The 12,059-nt window shown below is 41.4% G+C and overlaps 1 protein-coding gene across 1 annotated transcript in view; it reads left to right on the top strand.

Annotated features, from left to right (window-relative positions):
* The window catches only part of SPOCK3 (SPARC (osteonectin), cwcv and kazal like domains proteoglycan 3), a 433,446-nt gene that overhangs the window by 163,626 nt on the left and 257,761 nt on the right, over positions 1–12,059 (top strand). The window lies entirely within an intron of this gene.

Raw genomic sequence — 12,059 nt, 5'->3', positions numbered from 1 at the left:
TGTGGCTGCTGTAACTACCAGGACGGTGGCTGTGAGTCCAGGAATCTCCCAGTTAGTTGGTGCCAGTTTTGTCCTCCTGACCTGGGGAGACCGAGCGGGGAGACCAGGGCAGGTGTGGGACTCGCCTTCTGACGTTTCCCTGCCCTGTCTTCCTCGCCTAAGTCACCATCCCTGGATGAGAACTTCAGGACCCGCCTTGAGAACGTGTCTGGGAGAAATGGGACCAGTTGCCCGTCACTGTTTACTTACATTTGCATTCAGAGGGCTGATGCGTGGGCATCACCAGATTTTACTATAATCGTCTTCCCTAACATTTTTCTCCCACCAGGACCAGCTGGCAAGAAATGGCAGCAGTGAAATTTGGGTGATTTCTTTATAAGTAAATTATTTAAGACAAGTTAAATAAAAATGCGATGAACGAGTAGAGGTTAATTTTCCTGTCTTCGGAATAGTAAATACTTGCCCTAAAAAAAAAAAATCATTTGATTTATTATTTCAGACAATGAGTTTGTAAAGTCTGAACCTTTTGTTTAAAGATTAATTTTTTTCAAGCTCCAACATTCTTACAGTCTATACTTCATGAATTGCATAAAATAATAATATTTTGTTAATCCAGTTTCAATACATGATGCAATTCACCTACTGTTTCTGCAGTTACACGCTCAGGAAACTCACCTGGTTTAGTGAATCTAAGAGATTGTGAGACATTTTCAAGTCCTCCCTCCCTGGTACCTTCCCCGTTTTACTCTGGCCTTAAGAAATGGATACATCCCACCTCACCACCTGCCTTTTCTCCATGCTGCCAGGACTAATTGTGCCTTGATTGTTGTTTTATTTGATTTCGTGGGTTTTAGAGGTGAGCAGTTTTTTTTCCTTTTCTTTCTTTTCTTTTATTCTTTTATTTTTTTATTTTATTTACTCTACGCCACGCCCTGAGGCATGCAGTATCTTAGTTCCCCGACCAGGGATCGAACCTGTGCCCCCTGCAGTGGAAGCGCGGACTCTTAACCCCTGGACCGCCAGGGAAGGCCCTTCTTTTTCTTTCGGCAGTGAGAAATCAGGAGATGATTATTTTTGTAGAGAAAAATGATGTTAAACAATGTTATTAAAAACAATGTGTATTCAAGACACTTCTAATATTCCTGCAAAGGTGGGGACGGGGATGTTATAGAGAAACCTTGAATTTATGCTGCTGTTCTTTTTGGAAACGGACAAGTACTCTTCCGCCACTTCTCCCGGAGGCTCAGTAAACTTCTCATCTGCCTGACCGTCCTAGCACGTGACCAGCTGACAGAGTATTTCCTGGTGGGCGACGGGGACTCCGTCTTCCAGGCCGACTGCCACCTGCCCAGCGGGCTGGGTTCTGTGAGGTTGGCCCCTAACAGGACCCACTTGGCACATCAGCACCTGTCAGGGGGGCTCTCGGCTGTGTGTCAGGGCAGGAAGGTCGGGGGCCTCCACTCAGTGGACGTTCCCTCCAGCTTCGTCCACAGGTGTTTCCAGGAGCTGTCCGGTCGCTTGTCTAGGACGCACAACACATGTCGCCATCGTGGCCGACATCCTAAAGCCCCGGAAGGCCCCCCTCTCAGCTGAAATGAGGATGTACCACGGGGCTGTGAATGCAAGAAGTCGGTGACCGTGCTGCGTTCTTTTCCTTACATTCAGCCAGTTAGGCGCAGTCTCAGGGTTACAACCACTGAGCACAAGAAGGTCAGAGAATGTGGTGAAATGATGCTTCGGTTTCGTGATGGTTGTTACATGGTATTGTTCTCATTCTGTTCCTTTTATTTCCTGATAGCCTAGTCAGAAAGATACATTTCTGATATTTACTATTAACAACGACGCAGCCGTTCATCGCTGCTGATTCCACGTGTTTGACGTGGAGCCGCATCGTGTCGCTCTCGGCTTTTGTGCCGGGACTGGATGCTGCTCTGGTCTAGGCCTGATCGGATCCCATCGCCTTGTCCATTTACAAACCCAGAAAAGTGTCTGCGAAGACGTTTTGAATGTTTTGGATATTTGGATAAATGCCTCAGTCAACAAACATTTCCAGTGTCTTTAAATTTCTAAATTAGGTGTTTGGGGCTGTTAACTTGCTGGATGTCACGCGCAGTAAAGCCAGGCCCCTGACGTCGGGTCGTGGTGAAGGAAAATGCAGCGTTTATTGCAGGCGCCAAACAAGGATTGCAGGGCATCTAGTGCTTAAAGCACCCAAACTCCCCGGAGGCTTTCGGGGAAGGGATTTTAAAGACAGAGTTGAGGGCAAGTGTTAACGGGGTGTGTGATCAGCTCGTGGACACTCTTCTGATTGGCTGGTGGTGAGGTCATCGGGAATCAGCATCATCAACCTGGTTCCAACTGGTCTGGGGTCTACGTGCTTGTGGGCAGCAGACAGTTAACTTCTCCCACCTGGTAGGGGCTTCAGTATCTGCAAAACAGCTCAGAGGCCATGGCTCAGAATATTATCTATAGTCCTGGAGGAGGAACTAAAGGTCCTTGACTTTGTTCAGTGGCTAAAGTATTATTATTTTGTCTTGTTTGACTATTTTCCTTTCTTTCTGGAATTTCTCATTTTTTGATTAAATTTATTCTTTGTAACTCGGGGAAGGCCAAGGAGGCTAAAGCTTTTCAACAAACAAGAGGCAGGCAGAGGACATGGTAGGGGGTCTGGACATGGGTAGGCCCCAGAGGGTCCTGTGTGGTTACAATGGCAAACCATGGATCTGGTAGGTCAGTGCTAGATGTGCGGTCCTCTCGAAGATAGCAGTTAGTCATTTTCATTTGTACCAGCTGAATAAGCTGACTGAAAAGGGCTGTGAGTATCAGAAACTGCACTGTCCTCTGATTTCGCTGTGCTGGTTGTGTGGAGTTTAATCTAATCACGCTGAGTCGGTGGCAGTCAATGGAATCTTCATTTAACAACCGTCAGATCCATGCTTTGCAGAGGACTGTCTTTTGTAAGCGATGACATTAACTGGAAACGACAGACTGAAGGCTGAGGGAGACCCTGGAGGCCCACTCACCTGCCGGGGTCGTTATCGTCGGGCTTTGTCAAGATGGTCTGTCACGGTTGTGTTCACAGCTGTTTGAGCGCCATCGACCTGAAAGAAGGGATATTGGACAAACACTTTAAAAGCTTTAACTCATAAAATGTGTTCTGAAGATGACTATGTCTATTAAAAAGCATTTAGTTATGATTTCTACTAATTCGTACTTCAGCCAGTATTATCACTGGTTCTGTAAAACCCTCTTCGTTTTAAAGGTCTGGGCGCACTTAAAACCTCTTTCCGTGTTTAGGATGTTAAGATCCCAGCGGTTACATGGAAGTCTTTTGTGGACGTTACCAACAACCTATAAGTGCAGATTTGAGAAAGCGAGATCTAGTTCTGCATTCTTTTTCCTGTCATTACTTGTTTTGCATTGACTTTACCTGTCCTTAGTGTACAGTATTTACCTTATAAAAGAACATGCTTCACTGATGGGGAAGGCTTGATTTTCAGTATCTAAATTTCAGGTGAAATATGTCATCTTTGATTTTTGATTGTGTCCTCTGCTGGGCTGAGGTAGTTCATGGAGAAGGCCTTAAATATTACCTTGGAGAATGGAGATTTTTCTTTTGAAAGCCTCGTAAAAAGGAGGAAATGAGGCTTTCCTCATTTTTATTGATGCATGATTTACATAAAATAAAAGGAAATAAATTAAAATGTACAGTTTGATCCATTTTCGTGGATGCAGATCATTGAATTAATACCACCTCAGTCGAAGTAGAAATAGAGAACAAACCGTCCTCATACTGTCTGCTCTGCCCGCTCTCGCACCCCCTGGCCCCGTCCCCTATCCTGCCCTGACCCAAGCCATCCCTGCTCCGAACCGTTCGGACTTCTTTCATTTAATTTAGTTTAGCTTGCTCTAGAATTTGATGTACATGGAACTACACTGTGTGTATATCTCATGTCTACTATTTTTTGTTCGGTATAATGTCTTTGAGACTTAGCCAACATCTTTGCATGTTTCAGGGGTTTTTGGGGGGTCTGTTTTATTGTTGGGTAGTATTCTGTCTGCATGACAGCGATTTGTTGATTCACTCCTCCGCTGATGGGTATTTGAGTTCGTTCTTGTAACTGTGGATGCCACGAACATTTTTGTAATAGTCTTTTTGTGAACATGCAAAAAAATTATCTTGGCTGAATTCATAGACGTAGTGTGGTTTAACTATATAACAAAGCGCTGAACTACGTTCCAGGGAGGTCGTGCAGGGCGTCAGTTTACGTCCTGTCATCTCTCAACCCACCTTTCTCTGCCGCCGTGGAGCTGGATCCGGGAGCACATGGCCTTTGTGGCCAACACAAAGTTCAGCTTTGTCAGTAGAGGGGCTGCAAGGACCTTGCATAGTGGGGGGGGCTTTTCTGTCTGGTTTCTCCTTATGTCTTGGCAGGGGTACATGATGGAGGCAGGCGGGGGTCTCCACCCCAGCTGCATCTCATGGCAGGCTTGCACACCCCAGGCTCAGGGGACGCCTCACACCCCAGGTCTTGCACTGGAGAACGGATGCCCGATACTCAGGGTCCCCACGGGCACACTCCTGTCAGCGGCAGCCGAGCCGCACGTGGGTGGAGGCTTCTGGTGCCCCCCAGCTGCAGTCCCTCCCTCCAGCCTGGGTGCACCCATACCAGCCGTGGGGGCAGTGGGACGGTGTTGCCTGCTCTCCAGAGACTGTGGACCAGCCCCTTCCCGTCAGCCAGATGCTCAGGCGCCCAGCGGGTGGTAGCTTTCTCCAGCGAGGTCTGCATCCCACGTCTGGGAGGAAGCGCGGGTTCCTGGTTCAGTTCGTCCCCTTCGCTCTGCCTCAGCATCAGATGTTTGCCTCTGTTTCAGGAGGAAGCGTGTAGGTGCTTAGAAGCCCTGATTGTGTCTCTGAGGGATTAGCCTCATCGTCCTCTCAGAAAGAGTGCATGTGGACGTTATCGTTTTTCCTTTTAAATAGGCAAAAACGGAAGAGTAGAGTTTACCTCGGGAAGCAGTGAGCTTAGAGCCAGCGGCCTGATCAAGGGCAGAGGATGGCTCAGGGGAGGTGCTTGCAGCTGCCTGGCAAGTTACAGAAGTTTTGTAGGACTTTCATAACTGTCACCTAGAATACAAACAGGAATGGGCCAATGGAGTACTTTCTGTACATCTGGAAATATTCCAGGCAGTTAACACACATTTATGCAAAGTCACATAAACATATTTTCAACTCAGTGCTCCTTTTCTGAATTATTTCTTATTTTTTAATGTCACGGCTCCCAGGTCAGTTAAAGCACAAAATTATAGAATATGTTATTTTATATTTTAGAATTAGCCCAATTTCTTCCATTTATAGATGAAGACATTGGGTATAGAATAGTTAGGGGACATAATCAGGAACTGTAGGTAAACATTATTTCATAAGACAAGCTGTTGTTGTATTTTTAGGGACTTTTCCTTATGATTCTGTTTCAGGCAACCCTTTAGTAAATGTGAACCAAATCATAGGTATGTTTAGCTCTAATATTGGAAAGAAAATCCCAGATATAAACCTTTATGATGGAGATTAAATGTCATCGTCTTTATGTATGAAATAATAGATTTGAAAATGGAAACCAGTAAAAATAATGAGTTTTACACATAACCAATTTTTCTGGAATGCATCTACTTTATAAAAGAAACACTATTAGCATTTATCACTTTAAGAGTCAATATGATGTATTGACAAAGAAAAAGAATGATAAAGAACTGAAGAGAATGGTGTTGAAAATCTTCGTCAGTCTTTGACTAGAGCACAACAACTCTAGGAAGAGATTCTGCCTTGTGGTGGCTCCTGGAGTTTTCATTAACTTTGATTGATCAATGCAGTAGTCAGTTGCATTTAATACACCTTTATAAGATAGGATATTATTGAAATAAACACTCTTATATTTGATATATATTTATTACAAAATAATCAAGCCATCGCATCTGAATCTGCGAGTTGTGTAGATCTCCACATGTACTGTTTGTAGTGGGGACACCAAGTTAGAGTGTGTGGATTTTATGTAACTGAAGTGATACTAAGGTTTCAAACTAAGAAAGTCACTGCAAAGACTTGAGGCTACATTTAATCACATTTAGCACCATAAAATTGGCTGTCAAAAGTCTAATTAACTCTCAGGCATTAGTCTTGTTTTCCACGCTGCTCACTTGCACAGCCTTTCATTATAACATCTGGCAAGGTTTAAAAAATTCCCTAGAAGACCACTTCTTCCTTTAGTTTCACAGCGTAGAGTTACAGTGAAGTGAACTATTGTTAGAAAAGCAACAAAAGCATATTTGATGCTTCGTAATTGAACCATGAGGAAGGTTTTTAATCTCATTTTCGGGTTGCAGGTTACTTCATTTTTTGTAAAAGCATCCAATTAAGCTTAAAGAGACAGGTTCCCGAGTGAATGCTGATACGTATGTTGATTTTACTGTTTAGTGATGTTGACATTTTCCCAAAATTAAAACCCAACTCTCAGTGGCACAGTTCACCTGCTCTTAAATCATGATGAATATCCAACTGAGTCTTTGTTTTCTTGGTTTTATTCCAACTGCTAAAGAGTTCTCTTATCACCTAAATATGCTTTATGTTAAAAACTGAAATTCAGAAGAAGGGTGCATTTGCTTAGATGTTCGCTAGACTAGCTGGAGATAAACATTCCAAAGCACAAAATTTTGATGATAACAAAATATTATAATGTTCAGGAGGTAAAGAATGATCGCCTACATGGACGGCGAGCAGACGTACTAGTTAGTGGCATCTGATGGCAGAAGAACAGTGTATTCTACTTACCTATTTATTCGTCTCTCTTCCAGTAAAAGAGTTGAGTCTGTGGGGAACACGTAGGGTATGTGGTGTCATGTGTGCTGAAATGCAATCATCCACTTCAGGAGCAGAATGAAAAGAACAAAATTTTGCTATTTGCAGTAACATGGATAAGTCAGACAAAGAAAGACTTACATGTGGAATCTAAAAAATACCACAAAGTAGTTAATATAACAAAAAAGAGACAGACGCACGGATACAGAGAACAAACTAGTAGTTACTAGTGGGCAGGGGAGTAAGAAGTACAAACTATTAGGTATAAAATAGGTTACAAGTATATATTGTACAACACAGGGAATATAGCCAGTATTTTATGATAATTATAAATGGAGAGTAACCTTTAAAAATCGTGAATCATTATGTTGTACACTTGTAACTTATATAATATAAATCAACTATACTTCAGTAATAAAAGGAGAAAAAAATGATATCAGTTAAGTCCTCAGGTTAGTTCATATCAATGAGAAAGATTATTGAATTATTAGATGATTATTATTAGATTAGTAGAAGAAAAAAAGAACATAACCAAGTGAATTGAATGCACTAGCTGAAATCTTCCTAGGTGTGGTTTTACTGGGTGATTGAGAGAAAGTTAAAAACACTAATGCAGGATAGAATAGGATTAGGGAATTTGAAAACGATGGAAAGAGCGGAGTGCAGCGGGGGGGAGGAGATGGTTTTATCCAGCCTCTTAAGATACAGGATTGGTTCTGATCCATGGGCTTCAGCCAAGAGGAAGATGGTTGTGTTATTGTTGTGATTTCAAGAATGAAATCTCAGGCATCTGTATTTATAGCCTGTGATGTTTTATAGTTGTAAGCTGCCAACAATGTGAGTTCTACTCAAAAGTACAGATGGTTAAAATCCCATGCACAGAAAGTGTCTTTTTCTTGTTGCAGATTCTCCGTACGGGCTTCCTCTTGTTCACTTTCTGTTATATTTTCTGTCTCTTGACAAATGCTCTTGCTCTTTTATTTGATCATTTATGTAAAGTTTTATGCCAAACTTGCATTAAATTCTTTTTCATGTGCTGTATTTGTTCTGATAATTTCCTTCTCACTCTACATCAAATTTTGAGTTCTGATCTATCTTATTAAATAGATGTAACATAACAGGGTCATGGAACTTTTGAAAATTACCTAATGTGGGCTGTATAAAGTAAAGAAAACTGAAAGAAACAACTAACTATAACTATTAATAGTCTTCATTCAAGGGCTTCCCTGGTGGCGCAGTGGTTGAGAGTCTGCCTGCCAATGCAGGGGACACGGGTTCGAGCCCTGGTCTGGGAAGATCCCACATGCCGCGGAGCAACTGGGCCCGTGAGCCACAACTACTGAGCCTGCGCGTCTGGAGCCTGTGCTCCGCAACAAGAGAGGCCGCGATAGTGAGAGGCCCGCGCACCACGATGAAGAGTGGCCCCCGCTTGCTGCAACTAGAGAAAGCCCTCGCACAGAAACGAAGACCCAACACAGCCAAAAATAAAATAATAAAATTAAATAATAATAAATTTTAAAAAGTCTTCATTCAACGTACGATTAGATTAACCATGATAGTTTTATATGTACTATATAGTGTTTTATTTCAAAGTGGAAACACTCCTTTTTTAGAATGATGTCCTAGATTAACTATATCAACAATGAGTATATGACATGTACGTATACAAGGCACAGTTGTAGGTGCAATGTCATTGTTTAGTTGTTAGACAGAATTCTTTAATTTTAATCAATATTTAAAAGTCATATTAATAATTAAAAATCAAAATAGACTAAGGACTAGAAATAGCTCAAGACATTTTTAATGTCTACTAAGTTATTGTATGTTTTTCTTTTATGTTGTCCAGCAAGAAATCATATGATTCTGAGGTATAATAGTTTTTTAATTAGTGACAGTTTAAACTGTGACATTATAATGAGCATGTTCCAGAAATTTGCATTTTCATACTGAACAAAGAATGCTTAACGTTTTATAGGGAATAAAATAATATAGTTTATCTTAATTTTTGATACTACTTAGAAATAAAGAGAAAATATAATTGAGCTAATCATTGCTTGTCAGAAAGTATTTTGCTTAGACTGGAGGAAATGGGAGATTTGTGTTGCAAATACATGTGTTTAATGTCTTGACCATTTTATTGGATTGCCCAAAAAGTTCATTCGGGTTTTTCCGTAAGATCTTTTTGGCCAACCCAATATCATGCTGTGTCTGTTAGGGAGTATTTTATCAACTATATGTGTTCATAGTCTTTATTTTAAACCTCATATTTGTTTGAAATCTCAAATAAGAGTTTTACACAGATATACTTTGTATTTTTTTTTAAATAAATTTATTTTATTTATTTACTTTTGGCTGCGTTGGGTCTTCGTTGTGGTGCAGAGGCTTCTCATTGCGGTAGCTTCTCTTGTTGTGGAGCACGGGCTCCAAGCGCACGGGCTTCAGTAGTTGCGGCTCGCAGGCTGTAGAGCGCAGGCTCGGTAGTTGTGGTACACAGGCTCAGCTGCTCTGCGACACGTGGGATCTTCCCGGACCAGGGCTCGAACCCGCGTCCCCTGCACTGGCAGGCGGATTCTTAACCATTGCGCCACCAGGGAAGCCCTAGACTTCGTATTTTTAAAGGAAAAAAATATGTATCTATCTATATCTGTCTATATGCAATATATATACACATATATCTGTTTATATACATGTTTTATTGAATTCATTGTCAAAATGAACTCATTTATTTAGGTTATTGACTAAATATTCCTAAGGTTTAACATATTCCTAAAACTAAGTTCGATTCATACACCAGATATTAGCTCTAGTTTACCTACGTTTGTCTACAAAAGACTGGCTCAAATCTACATTTCATGTCCAGTGAAAAGCCCAGGGTCCTCCCAAATACTTTTTAATATTCCAAATGCACATTCTTCTGGTCACCCTGGCTTTATTCTTCTACATGCACTGGAATTTTATTTTCAGCTTGCTATCTTTCATGGATTCTTTCTCTCAACTTTGACCTGTACCCAAACTGGACACTCAGCCTTTTCCTTATCTAAACCAACTCCCTCTCTGGCCTCCCCCCCAGTAATAAATCACAACAAAATATCACTAACCATCACCAATAGAGATCACCAATAGCTGTATTATTTAAACTAGAGAAAAGGTGTCAACAACACAACACCTATCAACTAGTGAATGGATAAATAAATGTAGAATAGCCATGCCGTGGAATATTATTCAGCAACATAAAAGATGAAGTAAGGATGCAGCTATAACATGGTTGGACCTTGAAAACATGGTTCTAAAAGAAGGAAACCACTCAGAAAAGACCACATATTATATGATTCCATTTGTATGAAATCTATAGAGACAGAAAATCGATTAGTGAGTGCCCACTGTAGGTAGTTGTCATAGGTTGGGAGAATAAGGGTGATAAGGGTATGGCTATTTTTTTGAGGTGATAATACTATTCTAAAATTGATTAATAGTTTTACAAATATAAATATACTGAAAAACCATTGAATTAATTTTTATTAAAATATAATTGACTTACAATATTATATTCGTTTCAGGTGTACAACATAGTGCTTCAGTATTTCTGTACATTGTAAAATGAGCACCTCAGTAAGTCTAGTTACCATACGTCACTGTACAAAGTTATTACAATACTGTCGAGTCTATTCCCTATAAGGTTCCTTACATCCTGTGCCTTATTTACTTTGTATCTAGACGTTTGTACCTCATTTCATGTTTTCCACTCATCCCCTCACACCCCCTCCCCTCTGGCAACCACCAGCTTATTCTCTGTATCTATAAGCCTATTTCTGTTTTCTTATGTTTGTTCATTTGTTTTGTTTTTTAGATTCCACGTATAAGTGTAATCATGCAGTATTTATCTTTCTCCATCTGACTTATTTCACTGAGCATAACCCTCCAGGTCCATCCATGTTGCTGCAAATGGCATTATTTCATTCTTTTTTATGGCTGAGTAATATTCCATTGTATATATGTACCACATCTTCTTTATCCATTCATCTGTCGATGGACACTTAGGTGGCTTCCATGTCTTGGCAATTGTAAATACTGCTGCAGTGAACACAGGGTGGCATAGATCTATGCAAATTTGTGTTTTTGTTTTCTTTGGATAAATACCCAGGAGTGGGATTGCTGGATCATACGGTAGTTCTATTTTTAGTTTTTTGAGAAACCTCCATACTGTTTTCCACAGTGGCTGCACCACTTTACATTCCCACCAACAGGGCACAAGGGTTCCCTTTTCTCCACATGCTCTACGCAGTACTTGTTTTTTATTGTCTTTTTGATAACAGCCATTCTGACAGGGGTGGGTGAGGTGATATCTCATTGTGGTTTTGATTTACGTTTCCCTGATGATTATTGATGCTGAGCGTCTTTTCACATGCCTGTTGACATCTGTATGTCTTCTTTGGAAAACGTCTGTTCAGGTCTTCTGCCCAACTTTTAATTGGGTTGTTTGGGTTATTTTTTTAATTTTTTTTTAAAATTTATTTATTTTTGGCTGTGTTGGGTCTTCGTTTCTGTACGAGGGCTTTCTCTAGTTGCGGCGAGCGGGGGCCACTCTTCATCGCGGTGCGCGGGCCTCTCACTATCGCGGCCTCTCTTGTTGCGGAGCACAGGCTCCAGACGCGCAGGCTCAGTAGTTGTGGCTCACGGGCCTAGTTGCTTCGCGGCACGTGGGATCTCCCCAGACCAGGGCTCGAACCCGTGTCCCTTGCACTGGCAGGCAGATTCTCAACCACTGCACCACCAGGGAAGCCCGGGTTGTTTGTTTTTGATGCTGAGTTGAGTGAGGACCCCTGGGCTGGGGAGACCCATGAGGGGCTCAGATCCCTTGCTCCTTGGGGAGAACCTCTGCAGTTTTGATTATCTTCCTGTTTGTGGGTTGCCAACACAGGGGTGTGGGTCTTGACTATACTGCAGATTTTAAAATTTAAAAGAATGTATCATATAAATCGTATAGTATGTGAGTTACATTGCAGTAAAACTGATATTTAAAAAAACAAAAAAAAAACCACAGCAACAAACTACACAGTTTTGTGCTGGCAGCCACCAAGATAGAAGTTTTTTTCTGGAGATGCAGTAGTTCAGATGTCAGGCACAAACAGTTTAAAAATGAAAATGCAGCTCATTTCCTACCATGATGCACTCAGGCAGCCCCACATACAGCTGTAGACTTTTCTTG

Source organism: Balaenoptera ricei, chromosome 6 (genome assembly GCF_028023285.1).
Source record: "Balaenoptera ricei isolate mBalRic1 chromosome 6, mBalRic1.hap2, whole genome shotgun sequence".
NCBI lineage: Eukaryota > Metazoa > Chordata > Mammalia > Artiodactyla > Balaenopteridae > Balaenoptera > Balaenoptera ricei.
This window is presented reverse-complemented; position numbering and strand designations above follow the sequence as displayed.